Consider the following 22,798-nt stretch of genomic DNA (forward strand, 5'->3'; position numbering starts at 1 on the left):
TCTCATAATATTGCCCACGCTGCAGCGCAGTCCAAGCGCAGTCGCTGCTTACTGCGCAGTTAGCGCAGCATGCGTGTGGATGCATGTGTATGTATGTGTGCATAAAAGAAGTGCAGAATGATTAGAATATCAGCTTGGAGGGTTCAGGGTATCTCCTAGTCGAGCAGTCTCGACTGGAGCTTTCTTACTTGTTTTTTTATAATTTTTAGTGTGAAATTTGGATCAATTGCAAATAAATTCATATTTTTTTCTGATTCTTTACCACAAGAAATGATGCTATTAATAAATAAAAATTTTTATTAAGCTGTAAGAAATGAGTATATAAATATATGTATATAAATTTAAGAATTGAATAAACAAAAAATAAAAATCATGAATTTAGGTAAATATAGAAGAAAATCAAATCCGAATCAATCATCTATGATAAATAAATAATTTAAGAGCTCACTCGACAAACCGTCTTTTAATAATGAAAAGCAAATCAAATTTTATTTCCTTCCTGACTTCTCATTTCACTATGGATATTACTAAGTCAGCTATTTTGAGAAATATTTCAAATACATCTCATATACAACTGCCACTCTGACAACATCCTCTCTCTCTCACTTGCATATGTTTGTGTGCTGCCTCTCTACGCACTTCTCACCCAGTTGACTTTTATTGATTCTGCAGTCGTTTGCCGTAGCCAATTTATTGAATGCTCGCTCATTATTTGCTCTTTAATTGCAACAATTTTCTGATTTGATGGCATTTGCAGTGCTTGCTGGCCCCCTGTGCCCCCTGCCGCTCCGCTCAGTGTCCATTATCTCCTAAACCATGTGTGTGCGTGTTGGGTCATAAAAAACTGAAGCAAAGAGAACTGAAACGCTGAAGGCTCATAAAGTGTGCCGCATCAAGTCGTGCATTGCGAGTGTTTCAGTTTTATGCTCCATGTGCGCTGAAAACAATCCCCAAGGCTTGCAGAGCAGGCCAAGCCCCCCGGCAGGCCACCCCCCAGCCAAAGCCTCAGGCTCTTGCCCGCCAGTCAAATCAATTGGCGGAAAATAAAAAAAAAAAGAAGCAAAACACACAAACTCACAGCCACACACGCACGCACACACTCTACAAATACAAATAAATCGCAGCATTTCCGCAACGGTCATGTTCTGCAGCTTTTATGATTATTATATAAATTCGCCCAGTCTGACTGCCGCCCGCCACGCCCCTGGCGATGCCATAAACAAAATAAAATAACAGCGTTGGCAAATAAAAAACCCCCTCAAAGTCCAGGCCGGATTTTGTTGATGATGACGCAAACTGCACGCTTCATTCGGCCAGCCATCAGCGAAAGCTGTGCCCCAGGCCCCCTCACTCCCACCAGCTATTGGTCAATATTCAAATGCTGAAATGGCCAGTGGCGCATTTATTAAGTTGTTAAAACATAATTTTCTGTTTGCCAACTTCAAGTGTATTCAGCTGCAACTTAGTCGCAATTCCGCATGTGCGTGTGTAAGCGCGTGTGTGTGTGTTTGGGGCACGATCTCTGTGCCTGTGCCGCGTCGCACTGCTTATGAATTATGAAAGTTTGTTTTTTTTTCTTCTTCTTTTTTCTTTTTTGGTTTAGTCAGCCACGCGTGTTGGCCATAAACGCCTGGCTTTATGACCCACAGAGCTATGGAAATTGAAAGTGAAATGCTGAGTGCAGTGCGAATGTGGCGCGACCGCATTTCGGCTGGCCTATTGTGGCATATAAAACAGAGCAAATTGAGGTGCAAATTAAATAATCAGCCAGACGCGCATTTTGGCCCCAATGTGAGATAGAAACGGCAATTTGTTCAAGATGAGATGCAACAACATAAACAAATGGTTATTTTTACTGACATTCAGGGAATTCCATATTTGAAATTTAAAGAAAAAAACAAAACTGAAGAAATAGCTACAAATTTTTACTAACTTCTTATATCAATATAACTTTAATAAAGCTTTCCTTCTCAACTTTATACGAAGTATACAAATATCATATCTCTCAATAATATGATTGTTATGCGGATAATCTTTATAAACCAACAGAAGAGTGCTTTACTTCAAATTGGTATTACCACATGACTTATACGGGATTTTCATATTGTATAATTTTTATATATCTATGCAAATATAATTTCTATGCAACTGTTTTAATAAAGTTCTTAATTTTGTTGCTACTAGTATATGCAATCATCCAGAAATGCAATTTTAATTTGATTTAGTTATAAATAGTATGACGGAAAGATAAAGCTTTTCTCAAGCTCTCCACATCAAATTAAATTAAACTCCTTATTGCCTTTCTTTACGATTCTCAAGCAATTATCGGGTAATCAAAATATATATGCAGCGTTCTGATCGATATATTTCACCAGCTGTCATTCATTGCTTGCTGTGCCATTAAAAGTCCAGCACTTGATCTCTTCGGTGTGCTTTTTATGCCGCTCATGGCTTCTTCTTTAATTCAGTGAGAATCAACTCAATTTAAGCTCGTCCACGCACTTGGCACTTGAGCTGCTGCACTTAATGCCTGAAGACAATGAAATCTCAGTGCAATTATCAGCTCCCGCAACATAAACCAATGTCAGATGATATACACTCACATACACGCACACACAAACTCTCTTATTTATTCATTTGTTGATGACAGTCGTGGGAGAGCAATGCAAATGAATTAAACGTTGCCTCTGCTTTTTTATTTATTTTTTCTTCCATTTCATTTGTGTGTGTGTGTGTGTGTGGGTGAGTGCGCGTGTTTTCTTTTCGGTATTATTTCTTGCAATTAAATTTCATTTGGAAAATATCCAAACGGCAAGCAGCAAATGAGGAGGCGTCAGCTCCGCTGCTCCGCCGCTTCGCGTGAGACGCCCCCGTTCCCAAAAGCAAAGGGAGCGCGAGAGTCAGCGTGGGCGGGGCCAAAAATAATAATGGCGTTGATTTCATTTCATTTCTTCAATGGCTGCCATCATTTGTTCTTTCGCCCCCTTCTTTTACTTTGTTTGTCTACTTGTTAGCAGTTGCCTCGACATTAACACGTTAAAAATTCGCTCGAGCACATTCTCTTTATTTTCATCTTTACTTTTGCTGCTTTCCTTCTTGCGCTCTTCCGTTTTCTGCTTTAAGTGAGATATAAAAAGAGAAGCGAATATATATATTTGTGTATATATTTTTACTTCAGTTTGCTTCATTATTTGCAGGGCAAAAACAAACACTTTCTAGACCTTGGCGTGCTCTAATGAATTGATAACAAATTTGTAGACAACGTATATTATGTTATGCAATTTTACAATTTCTCATTTCACTTGATTACATTTCTTACACTTGACTAATCATTTCTGGGAATATATAAGTTGCCCTAAAATTTATATTTATAATTTGTGCATTATAAACAAATTGAAATATTGGAAATAAATTGATATATCGAGGTGATGTTGATTAATGCTCTGCAGGCATTTTTAAATTTATAGAAGTTCGCTTTAGCGACCCTCAGTTTTGTACTGAAGCGAATCCTGTTTTGCTCAACCTTGTTTTTTCTTCGAGTTTCACAGCACGAGAAGATTATCGTATATCGTAGTTTTAATGGGTTCGCCCTCATTCAGAATGTCTGCTTGAATTCAATCTCCTTCCGAAGTGTATTGCTTCTAAACAATTTTTCTAATATACAGTTTCAATAAAAAGTTAAACATATGAAGAAGATAAATATCTAAATATGTAATAAAATAAATATCTAAAAATTATTATATTTGGATCATATATAAACATTTCTGATTTCTAGGAATCAGTTATTCTTAAAAAAAATTTTAAATATATATTAAATATATTAAATTTGTAGCACAACAATTCCTTTGATATGAATTTTAAAAAAATTATGAACTCAAAAAAAAAAAAAAAAAAAAGTAAATAAAACAGTTTACATGTCTCTATCCTTAATAAGCATTTCTTTGTTAAGCCCACGGAATTTAAAAAAAAAAATTATATAAATTAAATATTAATAATGTTTTTACTCAGCTAATTGAGATTGCAAAATATAGAGAGGGAACATGTACACCCAAGCAAAGGTGAAAAATATGTATTTTTATGTAAACTGCTCTTAAATAAAAAAGTTGATTTAGTTCACTTCACATAGAAATCTACATAAATAGAGAAACAAAAGGCATTTCCAAAGTAATACGCACTAGTTATGCATTATTCTGCTTCAGTATTATATTGTATACACAATAATTGATACAGCATGATAGAGCATGCCTCATGCTCTGCAAAATCAATTAGGCGAAGCCATCAAATTATAATTATGTGCAACCGCGATATTAGCACTTTACGATTTTCAGTTTTGGCCAAATTCAAATAGTTGGAAATATGAGATATATGTGGGCACAGCAAACAAGTATTTAGAAGTGCGTGCGTGTGTGAATATCTAATTACAGCCTGTCTATGTGTGAGTGTGTGTGTGTGTGCTAGCCACATTACGCATACGTCGCGTATGCTGCTGCAGAATTGTTGGCTGTGGGCCAAACCAAATGGCAAATGCCAAAGCGCGTAACATATGTATTTTCGGGTAAAATAATTTCACAGCGAATTTAAGTCGCGCTGCACACCCCACGCCTACAGACGCCCACTTTACGTTGAAATCAATGCGTGATGAACATTTACGGAACAAGAGCTCGCAACTCCAATTTCAATTGCTGGCAAGGTGCCAGTGGAGTAAAAATTTAGCTGCCAGCTAAATAAAAATTTCACATATTTTGTTGTTGATTTTTTTCTGCTATTGTTTTTCACCGTTTCCTTAAATGCCAAGTGAAAATAAAATGTTGCCTATAAAATTTTATGTCAATTGAAACATTCAGTGTGCGAGCATATTGCCTTTATGGCTATATATGTATGTATATACATATATCTATATATTTTATTTACCTACTGTGTGTGAGCGCACGACTCGAAGATGCAGTTTGCAGTTTGCATGAAGCTGCTGCAGTTGCAGTTGCTACTACTTGCTGCATTTCCGCATTGCGCACCAAGGACATTATTCATTGTGTGCCTTGGCAGGAGTCGGCAGTCGGCAGTCGGCAGTCGGCAGTCGCCTGGCCATGCAGCACTCCAGAGTGCAATAGCAGTTAATAATGCTTCTTCTTACATGTCGCCGAGTTCTTGGCCGCTTCTGCTGCTCCTGCTGCTGCTACTTTTCGCCAGTTTCCTTATCAAGCTACACGCCCGAGCACTTCCGGCGGACAGCCAGAGAGTGCGAGTGAATGATGAAGGGCGAGTGGGCCACTGTGGTCTAGTGTCCTGTGCTCTGTTCTGTTCTGCTCTGTGCTCAGCTTGTTATCAACAAACGTTGTCATTGCTGCTCAAGTGTCGTGGCTTGTAGTTTTCTTTCATTCTTTTTTCTATTTTTTTGTTGTTATTATTTTCTTGTTTTTTTTTTTTTTTTTTTCTGCTCGGCTTTTGTCTTTTGCGTCTTTTGTCTTTCACTTATGCATGTCCCGTTTCCTTTTGCGCTGGCAACTTCTGGAGATTTTATGACGCGCCAACTTGGGTTTCATTCAGGCAGCCAGGGCGGAGCAGGCCTGCCATATGAGCCCCCAAGGCATTTGGCAAAGACAACGGCCCTCATAAAGTGCGCAAAGTTACAGTCAAAGCTCAGCTACAGCTACAGCGACAGCGACTGCGACAGCATCTTCTGCTCCAGTCAGGCTCTAATACTTTGATAATCCTTGAATCCTTGGCTACAGCTATGTATGTCTGTGCTCCGACTTCACATGTCGAATATGTGCTGCCACAATAACTTTTGATACGCCAGCGTACTCGTTATCCTGCTCATCCTTAGACTCGATATGGATATGGATATGAAGACAGCCGCCAGTCAGCTTTGTTACTTGAGCTTTATCGCATACACAAACAACTACAAATATATCGCAATGTATCTCTATGTGTGTGTGTGTGTGTGTGTGTGTGTGTGTGCGTGTACGTGTGTGTTTGTTGCAAATTATATAAGCATGATAATGTTGCATAACACACATCCACACTCACACACACACATATACATTTTCAGCTTGAGCTGGAGAACTATAATGGCTTACAGCTTGCGCTGGCTGCAGCTCTATGCAGTTTGTCTAGTTTCAATTTCAATTTCATTTTGATTTCCCTTATTGTCTACTGCCGCTCGCCAGTCAGCCAGCGTCCTTTATCTTGCTCCTCGTTTGCTCCACACTGCACACATGCATCTCTTCTGTGACGGCTGTTTATCAGGGATTTATGATTGTGCTCGCCCAGACTTGGCTCTCATACTGCACGAGCTCAATAATAAAGCCAATTATAGACCAACCATATGCCATGCCCATTTCAGTTGAATTGCGAACAGCACACGGCACATGTAAGACAATTATAGTCCATTTAAGGGCAATTCCGAAATATGTAGCTTAAATTTTCATTTGCAAACATTTAAATAACAACTTGTTGTTGCTCGTGTTGTTTACGTTGCGGAAATGTAAATGTTGTAGAATTATGTGGATTTCATGTGGACAATTATAAAATTTCTATATTAACGAGTTTTGCATAAATAAATAATATTTGAAATTATTAAAATGTAAAATTAATTTTTAAAAGAAACTTGATTTTTGTGATTTAATGTAAACCTAATTTATTCATATTGTGAAAAAGCTAATTGTAATTTGATAAGAAAGTTTATTTTTTAAAACAATTAATTTTGTATTGCTTTTTATAAAGATAAATTTAGCTTAAGTGAATATTAATAAACAATTTCAATAAAAAACTTAACTTACTCTCGATAAAAATAAAAATATATTTTATTTAAATGAATATAATAGAGCATTAATGAATTCAAAATAAAATACTAAATACATTTTTTAAATTACGATTTCAAAAATAAAATTGGGAAAAATAAATAAACTGTTTAGGAACTTGATTAATAAGAATATTACATCATTCAAAAACCTAACTCACTTTGAATAAAAAAAAAATTAATTTATTTTAAATGAAATTAAGTTAAATGCAGCATTTAAGGAATAAAAAGAATAATTATAAAATACAAAATTAAAAAAAACCTAAATTTATAAGAAACTAATTTTAAAAATGTAATATAACAATATACTTAATTTTCGAAAACAATAAAAATAAATAAATAAAAAATAAAATAAATAAATTCAATTAAAATGAATATAATAAAGCACTAAGGAAATACAAATAAAATGCTGAGTGAATTTTTAATTTTATAAATATTAAGATTATAAAACAATTAAAATAAATAAATTGAATAAGAGAAATTGAACATCATTAGAGAACCTAACTTACTTTCAAAATAATTAAAAAGCGAAATTAAATAGCAGCCTTAAACAGCATTTAATATATGCTTGCTTAATTGCCGCCCAAGTTGGGGCAAGTAAATTTCATGCAAATTCCATTTGCAGCCAGCTGCTTCCGCATAACTTGAAGGCCAATCGCGTGTGTAGGGAATTGCCCCAGCCAAATGCCAGGCACACACACACACATACGCACACACATACCGAGAGAGAGAGAGATAGAGAGAGTATGTAGCCGGGGCTGACGGAAGAAACCGCAGTGAAATGCGCCGCTAAACCGCAGCTGTTTTTTGTGCATCAAGCAGACACAGACACACACACACAGACACAGGCGCCGTCTGCCTAATTGCATATTGATAACAATTTGCAGCGCTAATCAGTTATGATGGCGACGGACATACGTACATAGCGAGCGCTAGCTCGGAAATGCACAATTTGGCTGTGATGCCAGCCACGTGCACATGTATGTGTCTGTGTGTGGGTGTGTGGGTGTGTGTGTGTGTGTCTGTGTGTATACGTGTTAAGCCCATTTGCTTGCTGATTTCCGAATGATTAAACTATTACATTTACAACATTTATAACATTGGCTGCAATCGACTGCAGCTTTGGCTAATCATGAGGCCGGCCCATGTATTAAATTGATAGCATTGTCGACAGTCAGTACTACACGCGATACACATACCTATCCATACACACAAGGTACAGTTTGTCGAACCGAAACCGAACATCAATATTTGTGCACACATATTTGCTGAGCAAATATGGCTGCAATATAACTTGGCTGCGCGTCTGTTTGACAATTAAATATTTGGCCAAGGCTTATAAATGCTTTATGCGCTCAAATTTGATATAGACAAATGTATATGCATATATAAATCTAAATATGCATATTTGTATGTTTGCATAGCCGCCACTTAAATTATGCGATAGAGCGCGCGACAGATGACACAGGAGGAAGAGCTAGGGGAATATCATATTTTGGTAAAGGAATATGTATGTATGTATGCATATATACATATGTATATGTGTTATATAACTTTACATAGACAATTATTTAAAAGTGCGCAGCCAGAGCGCATGTTGAGCACAAATCTTAACATCTGTATATGCATGTGTGTGTGTGCCTGTGTGAGTGTGTGAGTGCCAAAGACTTGAGCTTAAGTGACACTAACAGCTCAGCGAGCTGAGTGGAAGCTGGATTTGGTATTCAGAAATGCAGAGTATGAGATTTCCGCCTAGCCTGTTATGTTTTGGCTGCTGAGAGCATCTCAATCTAAATGCGGTACAATGACATCTAAAGTGTTTTGGGCTGAGCGCCACGACGCCACGATCCAGCTCGACGCCCCCCTACCCCCCTCCCCCCCTCGGTTGGCCTCGCTGGAAAACAAGCTTTGCCAGGCTATGACATTATTTCTGCTTTCTTTTAAATGTGTCACGTAATTTCACAGTGCGAATCTCTCACTCTTATACTCTCTCTCTCGCTCTCACTCTCCCTCTCTCTCCTTGCCATAAACTACGCGCGAGCAACAACGAGCTCAGCCAGGACAAACACAGCGAGCGACAGACACCGAGTCGAGTCGAGGGGCAGCACAGAGAACGATGGTATATGGCTGGCATTTAAGTGAAATGTATGTGCCGCATTTTGGCAGTCAGCTGTACTGCTGTGAATGCAGAAGAGCCAGTTGAAGCAGCACGAGGGGCCACTCGAAATGTGTGCCAGTTGACATTTAAAGATAGTTAACAGTTTGCAATACGCAGAGCTACCAACAACAACAACAACAACAACAGCTCCAGTAGAGTGTAATAATTTGAAGGCAAACGATGTCGCCCACAAATAATTGCGCAAATTTCGCAGCGACTGTTTAATTGTTACCAAAATGAAATGCACAACAAGAGCGAGCGGGCTAATAAATTGTGCTTTAAATGGCGTCCAATGGTCGAGAGAACAACAAACCCAACAACATGAACAATTTAGCTGAATTTAAGCTGGCTATCTAAACTTTATTTATATTCCACTTCCACTTCCAAACTTTATTTATATTCCTGATATTAAATATTGAAATATTTTGAATTTATTCGAGTTCATTTCTTATGCAAGTAAAGTCCACACGCTAGTCTAAATTCTAGCAAAACTAAATTAAATTGCATGGCCAAATTTAATATTGTTATAGATTTTTTCCAAATAATATCAAATATTCAGATGTGCGATTTTTAAATAAAAAATGTGTTTTGGTTTTATGCAATGTCGAGGCAGCAAAGTGTGTTCTATTAAACTTACAGAGCGAAAGCTATAGATATATATAGATATATATGTATATATCCTATTGGGGACATGACAAATTTAATATATTTTACTTTAGAATTTATGTGGTAGAAACTGTGAAAATTTCAAATATTAAATATACACTTTCCGTCATGTTATTCGGTTTAATTTTGAATATTTTCCATATTATTAGGGATAAAAACCTTTTTTATTTAACTCTGATTTATTCTTATTAAAAGAGAATAAAACTGGCCTTCTATATATTTTCAACAAATATATTTGAAAACATTTTGCATAAAAAGCTTATAAGAAACTATTGATAAAAACGCGCAGTCAAATGAAATTCTGAAAGTCCCAATGTGGCAACTAAAATAAAATAAAATAAATTGAAAATATAATGAAAATAATAATACCAATAACAACAATTTGTTTACAACATATTAGCCTATAGATTTTATTATCCATCCAATAAATCATAGCAAGTGAACCAAAGCCTGCAGTCGACATGCTGGTAACTGCAACATTTACATTTGTTATAATATTATTTGCTTTTTTGTTCAATGCTTAGCTTTAAAAGGGATTATTTTTGGAATCTCGAACATTTTATTTTGCTCTTTTTTACAACTTTTTTTTTTAGAAAAAAAGTTGCGATAAAATATCTCTAAAGGCTGCACAAATAATAAAGCGCGATTCTATATAGATTCTGTTTTAATTTTTTTTTTTTTTTACATCTATTCTATTGGCAGCTAGCATAAAATACAAATTGATATTGATTTTTTTATTTTTTTTTATTTATTTATTTATTTTTTTTTTTTTTTGTGTTAAATTAATTTGATGCATTTTACAAGTGTTTTTCTATGAAGGCAGATAATCCATTGGCATTGCATTAACAACTCGAACAAATTGCAGCGCTAAATAGAACTTGCAAAAACGTGACTGCCAGTGCATTTATAAGCTTTCAATGTGCTATTAACACGAAGTCCATTCAGGCACTAAAAAAACAGTGAATAAATCTCACAAATCAGCACTTAATGTTAATTACACTGTTTTTATATCCTGTGCTAATTGAAATCGCCCATATTGGGTATATTGATTGGGATTTCGTTTTTGGGGGAGATGGATAGAAATTATTTCAAAGCAAAAAAGTTAGTCTTAGGTATTTTATATACATTCTCTCCATCACAGTAATTTAATAATGCATTATTTATATAATTTAAAAAACATCAACACACATATCACATATATATAAGTTAATCATTCAAATTGCCTATTTAACTTGCCTGTAAGGTAACTCCCATTCGAGTTATCTCTACGTCTCGTTTTTGCTCCTTTTTTTTCTGCCGATGTCAACTTTAATGCGAGTTGAAACGTGCAAAAATACAGATTAATGTAGTAGCACACATGGCGCAGATGGCTTTGCATAAGGATTTGCAACAATTTGTTGGCAATTGGGGACAGCTGCAGCTAAGTGCCTGCATTTGACATTAAATGCGCCAACTTGAGCTCTAAACTCGAAAACTTTTTTGCTAAACCAACTCACGTTAGATGCTAACAAAAAAATAAAAATAAAAAAACTAAGCTAAACTGCGCTACATGCAAAATGTTGCGTATGCAAATTAGTAAAATAAAAAAAAATAAGCACAAAATGTAGATGAAGTTAACTAGCAGCCGAGTTGAGAGCCCTACTGTAAGCCAGGCTAAAAACGGGAGCCACTGGCGGGGTAGCCTAAGTGGAGTGCTTGTCGCTGTTGTTGAATTAATTGTGCACACATTAAAATTGCTTAACTGAAAGCCACTTCAAACTGCCAAACCAACAATTTTTAGCCCCTAAACTGTGCTTCGCTTTTGTGCGTTGCCAACTACATACAAATTTGTGTGTGTGTGTGTGGGAGTGTTTTAAGTTTCATGGAAAAACTCTTACTCTATGGCATCAAGAGATTAATTTCTTCAACAGAAATGAATAGGTTAACTCATTTGAATTTTAATACGTTAAGTAAAAGTTTAGTATGAGTTATGTGATCAAATTTGCAGTTGCTTGTGAATGGCATATTGAAAAGAACTGAATTAATGAACTTTTTGGAATAAGGTCTCTATATCTTTTAACTTGTGAAACATATATTTTAGTAAGCCTTCATATTAAAATTTGGTTTTGAATATACAGACTATTTAAAGTACGTATTTTATTGAATGTATGTCTTAATAATGAAAAATATATATAAACCATGTCTTTGTTGGTAGTAGCCGTGGATTATTGGTAATATATATTCATTTTATATTATTTAATATTAATTTTACCCATTTGAAAAGCAATTTTATTTTATTATTCATAAAGAATATAAAAACTTCCATATACTATATTATAGGAAGTACAAATTAATTGTATATTATATTTGGTTAAGTAAATAACAAAAAAATAATAATAATAAATAACGAATAAATAGAACTGAATAAAAAGAACATTTACAAAAAAAATAAAATAAAAATAAAAATAAATAAAATAAAATAAAATAAATTTTTTTTAAATTGTTCATGTTTTTAATAATTGTTAAAAAAGTTTCAAAGTATTGGAGCTTCTGCATTAGGGTGCTCGACAAAAATAATATTAATTATAATGATATTTATTTAATCAAAATGCGCGTTTGAAGTAAAGAGATCTAAATTCAGCTCGTCTATATCGATTCGCACTAGATCCATATCATCTATATCGATTTTTATATATATTGGATCCCCTGAAAAAAGTGAAATTCTTAAAGGAAGATTCTTCTTTGTCTTTTCCTTCATGAAATTGTATCCTAGGTATCAAGTCTGTGTCTCCTATGTCCTTCAACTCGATCATTTTGTCGCTGGGAATGGTCATCAATACAATATTCCTGCTTACACAAACCATGAACAAACGTCTTCTATGTTTACTCCAAATGCTATCAATATTTATTAACAGCTTAATTGAACTTAAGCGCAACTAGAAGCTATTTAATCTGCAAAGCAGATTTTGTTTCATCCATATTAGAGTATTTCAGCGTCGTTTTCATCTTGGAATGAATAATTCAATTATCTTTCATATCAATTTGTCCAAGTTTTGCGCATGTGTCTGTCGACCTTGGCTTGTCCTGTTGTTGTTGTTTTTCTTGTTATTGTTGTTGACTACATGTGTACATACGTGTCCTTGTGTCTTAAGTTTCCTTTTTCGCTTTCTATTCAAAATTTGCACACTTTTCCTATTGCTATTGTTGTTGTTGTTGCTGTTGTTGCTGCCGCTTGCCCGTACAGTTTCTATTGTTATTTTCATTTCCACTTTACATCAAAACGACTGTCTATGCCTGACTCGCTGGGCGCCGCATTTTCCCGCTCATCATTACATTTCATTAAGTTTCAAAAGGCCGACGTTAGGTCGGGTCTAGTTTCATGTATAGTTGTAGTTGTTGTTGTAGTTGTTGCTGTTGTTGCTGCCGCTGCTTTTTGTGTTTATTAAACGCTTTCGGGGCGCGTGTTCATTCAATTTGTTGTTGCCTTCATGCTTGCTGTAAATGTTATGTATACATGCCTGCGTCTAAATAAACAACAAAGCCGAGCAACAACAGCAACAACAGCAACAACAGCGACGGCGACGGCGACGTCTACATCAACTCACAGCACAAACGCAAACAACACATGCAAAAGCTCACGCTGTGTGTCTTTGTAGGCGTTTTGCTTCTACGTTTCCTCCTTTTTTTTTTGTGTGTGTATTTCGGTGAAAGCGCTGGGAAAATCATTTTAATTGTTTTGTTTAAATAACAAAACGAGCTGCCAGAATCCAGGGCCATGGCAGCGCGGCAACATTCAGAGTTTGTCTTCTAGGCGTATACTTAATAAATTGCGCGTGTGTCACGTGCGTGTGTGTTCTTTAATTTTCCATGTCTACAGGATAAACGTGCCGTCTAACAAGCTCTAGTGTGGCGGGAGGTGGGGTGGGGGGTTGGCACAGCATATAAACTATGTGATTTAGTTTGCGTAGATTAGTTGAATTTATGCGCAATTTAATATAATTTAGATTTCAGAGAGGAATTCGTTGAGCTCTTCAGCTAGAACAGGTATTTGATAATACTAATACTCTTGTTAGATTAGCTGTATATACATGGAAATTATTTTGAATTTTGTAAAAGCTGTCAACTCTCTATTGATATATATCTGGTTATGAAATTAGAAAGATATATAATTATTAATTAAAATATTATAGTAATTAAATTATTATTATTAATTAAAATATAAATTTGCTTATTCACGAGTTTTGCATTTTATAGAGAGTTATATTCACTTATTATATTGGCTCTTTATATGCAAAAAAATTAAATAAATTAAAAAATTAACCTTTTGGATGAATATTTCACTGGATAAAATAATAGAAAAAATATTATTTAATACAACTACCAATAAAAAGTTAAAGTATTTATCTATTATTTTCCTTTAATTAATGCAAAGATTCCGGCGATTTATTGAGAGTTAAAATTCTTTTATAAAAATATCAATAAAAAGTTGAAGTATTTATCTATAAATTTCCTTTGATTATTAACAAGTTTTGGGTATTTTACAGAGAATCTAAACCATTTCTTATATTCACATATTTATAAGCCTGAGCACAGAGAGAGAGCCTTGAAGTTAAGTGTTTAAATGGGTTGCTTTCGAGTCTGTCTGTCTGTCTGGTTGCTCAAATTGTTAAATGAAATACAATAATATTGAAAATGCGAAATGATTTATAAGTATTGAACCGCCCAAGTTTATTGTTTGACCTTTGCCCGGCCAAGGCCAAGTGCGGGCTAAAGTTTATCAATGCCCGCGGCGACTGAGATGGAGAGAAACCAAAAGACGTTTATTGAAAATGCTTTGAGCGCGGACACGTACCACAAGTAAAAGGAATAAAACTTTTTTACCACGACATTCTCGCGTACGTGCGTGCACTGAAAAGCTGTGTAATTAAAAGTCGTATCTATACACATACATACATACATACAACCACATACTTATATATGTAATGTTTAATATATATATATATGCTTTAAGACAACTTTCTGGTTGATATGATAAATCCACTTAAGCCAATTCGGCAAATAAAATTGAAACGTGCGTGGCAAAAAGGAAAAAAACCCAAAAACAAAACTCTATGTCGAAGACGACGCAACAAAATTGCCAACTTTTAATTGTGAAAGTTTTAGTGCGGATGAAAATTGTGAGGGCAAACCACGCACGCATTGTAGACTGAGAGCCACACACAGCAGGTGTGTCAAATTGTTGCCGCTCGCATTAAGGGGCCAATGGGAAATGGCCGGAGGCAAAGTTTCTAACTTACGTACGTCCTATGAGCAGCGTAGGATGTGCTGTCATTTCGTGTTACTTGTCATCAGCTTCATGCGTTTTGACATTTTTATTAGTCGAATACTCCTTAACAGCACGCTCCATTGCTCCAACGCTTTGGGGGCTCTAACTGTCGGCCCGCCCGCTCGTTACCTCGCTCGCTCTTACTCTCTCTCTCTCTCTCTCTCCCTCTCTCTCTCTCTGTCGCCCTCTCACACACATATATATGTCTTTTTGTATTCGTCTCCATTTCCCTTTCGCTGCTCCGCTCTGCTCATTCAGAACTTGTGACATCTAATAAGTGTTTACTACCCAAGAAGCATGCTTTGCCAGTGCTTTAAAACATCAGGGGGAGTTTAAGTGTGTGTGTCTGTTACAATTTGCTGCCCTGCTGGATGCTGAGCGCTCTTTGCCTCCCTGGCAACAGCCCCTCACATATTCCCAGTCGATAAAGAACGAACAAATTGTGCGCAAAACACTTTTTCTTTTCTTCTTCTTCTTCTTCAAACTTCTAGCTTTTATTTTATTTTTGTTCTTTATTTGTATATATATTTTTTTTTTTTTTTCATAGATATGAGCTTTAAGCTATGATGTAATTGGATGTTTGATAAATTTCTTTGGTTGATTGATTGATGTCAAAAGCACGTGAACATAAATAAAAAAATAACAATAAATAAATAAATAAATAAAAGAAAATATTGACAAATTTTTGTAAATGAAAAGACTTTAATCATCGACTCAGATAAATGCTATAGATATTAATAAAATAAATAAAACATCAATTTGAAACACATATAAACTGCCATTGCATGAAAATACGCTAATTAGGGCTCTGTAAATTGTTCATGGGCTGTTGCAAAAAGCTTTCGCATGTTTATTTGCTCAGCTCGTGTGCGAGGCAAATACAACAACATCAACAACAACAACAACGGCAACATCCGACATATGTAGCTTTAATTTATGCAATTAAAATGCTTTAATTAGTTAAGCAACGACTGCAAGAATAACAGCAACAATGACGAAAAAACAACAGCTGTTGCATAAATAAGTATGTACATTTCGACTATAAAAATAAAGGAGTGAAACCGCATTAAAACAAATTTATATATATATATATATATATATATATATATATATATATATATATATATATATATATATATATATATATATATATATATATATATATATATATATATATATATATATATATATATATATATATATACATATATAAGATTATATATACATTTTAACCGTTTCACAATTTCGTTTATTTTGCTAAAACCAAAATCCAATTTAATTTGCGCACAAATTAGAAAGTAAAGGCTAAAAAACATGCAAACAAAATACGTAAAATTCCTGGAAAAGCAACATCATTCAGCTGCATGAGCACAAAAACAGAAACTTTCATCATTTGAGAGAGATTCTTATATAATGGGAAAGCCTAAAAATATCCATAAAAATAAATTTATATGCATATATCAAATATTTATAGAAAAAGGAATTTGGGCAGAAAAAGAATTTATAGTAAGTAGATTAAAAATTTAAGAATGAAAAAAAAAATATATATATACATATATTTAAAAATCTACATATTTATTTTATTGGGATGCTTCTTTCGTCTATATCTATGTACATGATGCCCTCTGAAATCTTTTAGAGCAAATCATGTGATTATTTACTTCTACTATAATTTTTAAACTCATTCACGAAAGTGAAAGGGGAGTATTGGTTTCACAAAATGTCTTGCTGTCCGTCCACCTCTCTGGACTTTGGTCTTGCAAATCATTTTGCAGCTTGAAAGCTAGAATCGAACTAACTTTTTGCTCTGTGAACGAGTATTTTGCAGTGTGCAACGCCCGACCGCCGCCTTCTCAGTTGTTTCAATTTTAATGCACAATAAAAAAAAGTATATATGAATATATATTTATATTAATATTATTTACACACGTGCGTCTATTCAAAACGTTTTATTACATACACAAAAATTCCATCATGTTAAATATTAAATAAATATTACAAGATTTTACCACAAATATTCGCCATTTGAAACAACTAAATGAGCATGAAAAAAATTGTATACATGATTGTTATTCGTAAAAAACAATCACAAATAAATGCATAATTAAAAGCTTAAAGCGTAAACCTAAATAGGTGTTCTAAAATATTTTAATTACAAATCTAAAATATGAAACCCTGCAAAGCTAATGAATTTTCATATGCCCACCAAAATAAACAAACAAAAGAGCAAAATTGGAAAGTGCACTAGAGATACCCTAAAATTGTTATAGAACAGGAAAAATCCTTGGTTGAATTTTTTAAACTTTATTTTTTATTTACATAACGATTGAAATAATTTTTGCAATCTGACCCAATATCATGTAATTCCCTTTAATGCTGTAATAGCTGGGAAATGTGCAGAGTTTTGCAGAGTTCAGAATTGAGTGGCGCCAATGGGTCCCATTTGGGGCGGATCGTTCAGATTGTGTAAATGTTTATGATGCGCCAAAAAGAGAAGCCAAAGCCATGCAACGTCAATGTCCATTTGCGAAACTTCTGCCAAGAAACGAAAGCCAATTGCTGGCGGACTTGTGGGGGCTCCGAGGCGTGGGCAACTTTTGCGCAGCTGGCGACCCAGGAGGAGTGTGAGGGTGCCTGACAGGGGTGTCCAGTTCCAGCTTCAGCTCCCAGCATCAGCGAAACTTTTAAATGAAATTTTTGCCTTAAAGTTTTGTCAGGTAAGTTGCGCACCAATGCGAGCAAGCTGACTTAGGTCAGCTAGCAAAGTCTGCGGTCTACCGCAGACACACGCCAGCACACACACACCTGCACACTTGCATACACAAACACACGCACAGAGAGAGAGAGAGAGAGTCGCCCACATAATGCTGTATTGTCACGTAGCTTGGTGACAGATTCCAAAAGGCAGGCAAATAGCATTAAAACAACAAACGGCAGCTAAGCAGCAGCGCATTATGGCTACTGAGGATGGTAAGCAGCCTGATGGGCCCTGTTGCAGGTATGGCACAACAGTCCCCTCGTCCCTCAGTCCCTTGTCTCGTTACAAAAGTTTGCTTTTAATGTCTCAGCAAGTGTTGCCATCGCAGAGTCTCTTTGTTGTGCCATTTTAGAGCAGAAAAAAATATAAACAAAGAACGAGATCAGCAACATATGCGAGCATGTGCCAAAAAATAAGCAAAATACAAGAGTGACCAACTAGGAGTTACCCTAGTTTTACAGCTCAATCAAAAGACTTATATAGATGCCCTTTGCCCTTTGTCCTTTGAAGAAGTCTAAGTAGATAAGTCATAAAAAGATATCAAAGATAATCTACATAAGAAATATAATATGAATGAAGATTATGCAAACTTTTTCGCTTTACAAATGCCTTACACACATTTGCAATTTGCTTTTCATTTTTATAAAGCATATAAAAAGAATCATATATTGCCTTTTAGCTAAACTGCTGTTGCTACTGCTGCAGCATCATTTGAAGTAATTACATTTCTTTATATATGGATATAATTCTAACGGTTAAATAGCATTAGCGTTAATGTTTTTTTTTTTTTTTTTTTTTTTTTTGGTTTTAAGTCCTTGTACAAATGTTTTTTGTTGTTACCAAAAAATTATGACACTCTGATTCAGATTCCGGCTTTCTCTCACAGTTTGCATTGCGGCTCCAAAGCCGTAAGCTGAAAGCTAATGCGTTTTTAAATATGCTGCAGCGGATGCTGGGTTAGCATTAATTAACAGGCGCTCAGGCCCAGCCGCAGCACGGCTTATTGTGGCTGCAAAGATGATGAGAGGGACAGAGAAAGGCGTGGCAAGGACATTAGCTGAATGCTTTGCGAAATGTGTTTGATAAGCGAGACGATTTGGTTTCGGATTTTTTTTGTTTGTATTTCATTTTTTTTTTTTTTTTTTTTATTCAATTTGATTTTAATGATAATGCAACATGAAAACAGTTGCTTAGTTATTAAAGAATTTAGAGAGAAGATTATACTGCTTTAATGTAACTCTATAGTAAAACTAATTTGCTTTACGTGATCGACTTATATAAGCAATTATCTTAAACTTGACATTGTCTTTGATTACTTTAGGGAAGGACGTTTGAGGTGAAATTTTGGCATAGTCTTGACAATCATAATTTAATTATTTTTTTGTTCGATGTAAGCATTATATGCAAAGTAAAACAATGTTCCATGTTTAGTTCTATTTTTTTTTTTTTTTTTTTTTAGATAAAGTCAAGACTTAGTCTTGTCATAATGCTCAGGCATAAAGAGAGAATATACAAATATTATAATTAAAATGTTTCTGTCTGTCCTAAAAATTATAAAGAGAAGAACCAGGGAACAGAAATAGACAAATTCATTCACTAAATATACCTGAAACATGAATTAATTATCTTATAGCTTTATTAGTCAAACTACGTTGAATTTATTTTATTTCAGAAATTCAAATTGAACGATATCTTTCTGTATTCATTGATATTTGTATATATTATATATATTTTTCTTCCTTTCCACAGTCAACGTCAGGCATTTCTTCTCAGCTATACATACACATATAAATCTTGTTCACTCACCTGTTGCTTTTCGCCCTGCGTTTGTCTCAACTGCCACGGGGCGTATGCTTAATGATTTAATTAAATCTTTTACGTTTCCTTGGTTTTCTTATTATTTACTTTCTGCTCGTGGACACACGCGACACTTGGCAAAGGGCACTCGAAACACTGAGCAATAAAAATGACGCTTGTTACTTGAATTCAATTTCTAGCGGGCTTATGTTTGCTTTAGTTGGGGCAGCTACACAAAAAATACTTGCACAAGACATCGTGTAATAAGCCGCACTTGTACACCAACACACTCGCACGCGTTGAGAGACGGACAGAGGGCGATAGAACTGGGCACAACTAGCACATGTATTTGCCTGTCTTGTTGTCTGTGTCCTTTTTGTTGTCGCTGTCGTCGTCGTCCTTTGGGCTTGTCGTGAAAGGCAACAGCTTGAAATGCTATTAAAATATAATCTGCTGATAATCTGCACTTAATTTCGTGCTTTGCTCAATGCAGGCCACATACACACACAAACATACGCACACTCACTCACTCTTTATGAAAAAAAAAAATTAAATAAAAATGTAGAGAAAGAGAAGTGTGTGTAATGTCCTTGCCGCAAGGCAATCGTCGTCAGCTGTGCAGCGTCGTTAGTTGTCCTAAGCCTTAAGCAACTCCTGCCCCAGATTATGGTCTACTAAATAATATTCGTGTCTTTTAATTCTTGTTACTAAGTTTTTCCTTATATTTTGTTGGGTTTTTCGGTTTCGTTTTTAATTTTTTTTAGCTCGTTTACTTGGTTATTTTTTTTTACAAATTTTATTGTTGCTGTCTTTATTTCATTCTTCTACTTCTTCTTTTTTTTTGTTTTTTTTTTTTTTGTTCACTTTTTTGCCAACCTCTTTGGCGCTTACTTTTTTTTTTTCTTTAGTGAGCTTTACGCTTCGTTGGTTTTTAATGTTTGTTGCGTTTGCTGCTGTTTCTTTTCTTTCTTATTTTTATTCTTGCACAACTACAAATGCGCTCATGTGCGTGCGTGTTGATTTCCTTTGCTGTTACCTTTTTGATACACTCGCACTTTTCTTTTCAATCTTTTTTTTTTACTCTTTTCTTTTTATTTTCGGGTATTCGGCTATTGAGTTTTGAAATTTATTAAATTTTGTTTTTTCTTTTCTTTTCTTTAATCAAATTTCCACTTGATTGGAGTGACGACAATTTCGTTGATTTCCGCTTGCTGCCGTTACTCTGTGAGTGTGTGTGTGTCGTTGTGTAGAGGAGTGTGAGTGCGAGTGGTTGTGTATGTGTGTGCGTGTTTGAAATAAATGATAGAAAAGAGCAGAGAGTTTTTATTAGTTTGATTGTCAATAGTGGGTATTGTATACAATATGATAAAATAAATTTAACTATATAAAAGTTGAGTCATATTTTTCAAGAGTTTGATTCATAATTTATCCTAAAGAAAATAAATAAGAGTAGCTCAAAAATGAATTGTTTCAATATAGAAACTATTTGAAACTTTGCATCGATTTTGCCTTCAAAATTGTAAAATAAAATTAATTAATTAATAAGTAAGTGATTTCATTCACAGCTTTGGTTATATTTGTTTCTAAATTGACCACCTTAACATAAATGTTAACGATATGTTAACACACTCAATAAAATTCGTTCAGACTGACAAATGCTTCTGATTGCATATGAAAGTTTAACCAACTTTTCGAATTGCCCTGCACTTAAACAATTTGTGGAGTCAGAGTCTTAACATAACGCTGTTGCGCATCGCATTACATTGTCGACAATCGCTGCATATTATATTTTATTCATTTGCAGCTTTTGGCAATCTCTCGGCTGCGAGACTGTGGCTATAATCAGAAACCACTAAGACGGCTCTTTGGGAAATGGAAATGGGCTTAAAGCAATTCCATTTCCTGTAACTGTTTCCATCATTTTTTATTCCTGGTCTTTGTAATTTAATTCGTCGCATTTTTTGTTCGTTGCGCACTCACTTAATTTTCTTCTTTTGCTGGGTGTAAATGTTTTTAAAAAATAATTTGACTTTTTTTCTGTTTTTTTTTTTTCTTCTTCTTTTTGCCCCCAAGCCAACTTCCAGATCCTCTTAACGTGGCCTTTTTATGCCTTTTGCTGAGGCGTGTGTACATAATACCCTCAAAATGCAACACCGCGGCATTAACACATACACAGACACACACGCACACGCACGCATTTACAAGCTTAAATAAAATTCGTTTTCTCAACTTCAATTTTGTTTCTCTTTTTTTTTGTCTTTTTCTTTTTCTTTTTTTTTTACTCTTGTAGTCATTTAGTTAGCTTCTCGCGTGTCGAAACTCAGAAATATAATAATAATTTTTTATATTTTGCTTGCTTCGCTGCCGCAGACTATAAAATATTTAATTTCCTCCACGCATCTGAGGTTTATAATAATTCCTTCCGGTTATTTTTGCCGCAGAGTGTTTCTAATTCCCTGAAAAGATATTTGGACGCAACGCATCCGCATGGCCGCCAATACAGCCTAGCCCACAACAATTTCCATCAATTTCCACACGCCGCTAGAAAAGAAAATTTAAATCACTTTTTCTTTCACACGATTTTCCTCTTGGCTTTTCCATTCCCACTGCCATCCCCCATTCTCAATCTCTCGCCCTGTTCAGCTTTCTGTATGTTTCTGGCATTTATGCTTCATTTACTTTTGATGGTTTTTTCTCTGTCAGCCATGTTTTTAATTTTTTTTTTTTTCTTTTTTGCCTGGTCGTTTAATGGTTTATTGTTGACGTTAGCTTAAATTATTATGTTTACTTGCACTCAAATGTTAAATGAATTATAGCCAGCATGAAATGATAAATATGTACTATATAGCCGATGCCATACACTTATTGGCTTAAACGTATCATATAATATTGCAATAAATTTGCATTGCATTCAATTTATTTTGATAACAAATTAGAGAGAGCTCTCAATGATATTTGTATTGAAACAAATTTGAGTCTAGCTCATAAATCATATCAAGCTAGCAGATATATTTTAACCTACATATTTATATTGTTTTTATCGATCCCAAACACTTTTTAAAAGCCAATTATTTGATGGATGATTTTTTGTATGGAAATCGGAAAAGACTTTTGGTATGTTATATTATATATAATATATTTATTTTTTTATTTTATTAAATTTTCATTTATGCTAATTAATCACATAGTTTGTCAAAATGCATAGACAAAATAAACACTTTCGTAAGTCGCTAAAATATAATTTAAAAATTATTATTCATAAAATAAAGATATTACATTTTGCGTAATAAAGTAAACAATAAAATAAAAATTTAA

General features: G+C 34.6%; 1 protein-coding gene across 2 annotated transcripts in view; it reads right to left on the minus strand.

Moving 5' to 3' along the window:
* The window catches only part of LOC108611514 (uncharacterized), a 179,707-nt gene that overhangs the window by 152,307 nt on the left and 4,602 nt on the right, over nucleotides 1-22,798 (minus strand). For both annotated transcript variants that reach the window (XM_089465035.1, XM_089465036.1), the window contains exon 2: nucleotides 19,493-20,705. The gene's annotated coding sequence lies outside the window, so the exon portion shown is untranslated. The remainder of the gene's footprint in view (nucleotides 1-19,492; nucleotides 20,706-22,798) is intronic.

Source organism: Drosophila arizonae, chromosome 3 (genome assembly GCF_054131065.1).
Source record: "Drosophila arizonae isolate 15081-1271.41 chromosome 3, UAZ_ARI_1.0, whole genome shotgun sequence".
Lineage (NCBI taxonomy): Eukaryota > Metazoa > Arthropoda > Insecta > Diptera > Drosophilidae > Drosophila > Drosophila arizonae.